Source organism: Sinocyclocheilus grahami, unplaced genomic scaffold (assembly GCF_001515645.1).
Source record: "Sinocyclocheilus grahami isolate Dianchi unplaced genomic scaffold, SAMN03320097.WGS_v1.1 scaffold244.1, whole genome shotgun sequence".
Classification (NCBI taxonomy): domain Eukaryota; kingdom Metazoa; phylum Chordata; class Actinopteri; order Cypriniformes; family Cyprinidae; genus Sinocyclocheilus; species Sinocyclocheilus grahami.
In genome coordinates this window covers 276,786-278,445 of record NW_015505423.1, presented here as the reverse complement: position 1 = coordinate 278,445, position 1,660 = coordinate 276,786, and positions in this window count along the sequence as shown.

Sequence of the window (1,660 nt, the reverse complement as noted above, 5' to 3'; positions counted from 1 at the left end):
GAAAGAAATATAAGCAATTTACGGAGTAAAAACAAGGCCTTGTTGACTCCTTGATGTTTGAGTGTGCAGACTTTTTTCAAGCTCTTAACAATTAATTTGTGCAAATTAATCAGCTGAAAAAAATTGTCTTGGTAATCTTTAATCAAAATCTGAACATTTGCTTCCGCTCTGGAATGGCATTCCTTCTCTGATGACGTCAGTTTGACGGCTTGGGCCATGGCTTGGGCAGAATATCCTTAAACACAACCCTCCAACTGTTAGGTTGCTATGAGTGAGAGACAGATAGGAGCGCAAAAATAAAATGATGCCCTTTATTCAATATTCCATTTCAGCTGGAAATACGTCACTACACTGAAATAAAGTCAAGCAACTTCCGGGTCATGTGGACTTTAAGGGGGCGGTAATATTATAATGAGATCCCTTTGCAACATCACCAAGGAAGCAAAATCCGATGCGCTCGTTTTCTCAGACGCTTGCAGAAAAAGGCTTATCAAAACAAAGTTACTGGGTTAATCTTTTTCACGTTTCCTTGGTTGGTAGATGCACCGGGGACCTGATTATAGCACTTAAAACCTGGAAAAGTCAGATTTTCATGATATGTCACCTTTAATACTGATTTGTGTATCCAGTTTCATGAAATTCTAAGCATGTTAAGTGCCTTAAAAACACCTGAAAAGAATAAAGTTTGACACGTTGCCATGCAAACAGTATTTAAGATGTCAAGAATCCCTTTGCAGTTTTACATCTGCAGTGTTTTGAAATTATTCTGCTTAAGTTTGAAGATAATCGAGTAAAAATAAGAGGCTGATTTTGAAAGTATTTTGAAAATGATACTTCCTGCTGCCAGTTGGTGCGCTATAACTTTGACTCTTAATAGTCACATCTATGTGATCGGCCTCATACGACGAACTGCAGAAGTTTCAAAGTTTCAAGAGTTTTTGAGCATGTTCAGGGCCCCAAAAACCTTTATAATAAAAAAAATTATAATATTAATAATCCTTAGAAAGCCCTGTGACTTGGGGCCTAATAATACTGACATTCATATTATTTGTAAAAATACAGTGTAGTCATGAATTAAAATGCTTTCTGACTGTAAAATATAACATGTTTTAAAGCGTAGCTGAGAAAAATGTATTCATCAGCCAGATGCAGAGGTTTAGTCACTGTTGACTATTGTTTCTGGCTAGCCATCAATTCCCCAGAGTGACAAAGCATTAGCTTGACATGCGGAGATATTTATATAAGCCTGACATGCTCTCGAAGGAAAATCCTAAACATGGCTTTACATTCCTGATCAGTGTGAAGAGACAAAAATACAGAGAGCCAGAATATTTCTTAATAGCTGTAGGTGTGATTTGTTGTTTTTGGAGGGATGACAAATACATTAGTTATCCAGTGACAGCTTTGTCCACTCAAAGAGCTGATTTGCAGGCTGAAGCTGTGAATTGCAGTCAAGCTGAGGAACAGCCACCCCACATCCTATTGGCAAGGGCAGCAAAGAACAGGGTCTATTGGTTCAACGTTGTGCTAGAAAAAAAACTTATTTTTTTTTCCAATGTCAGCCGTTTCCTTTGAAATATAGACGATCTACCAAGTCCACAAATGTGATAAAGTGCATGACATAAAGATGAGAGAATAATGGGTTAACAAGATTCAGACA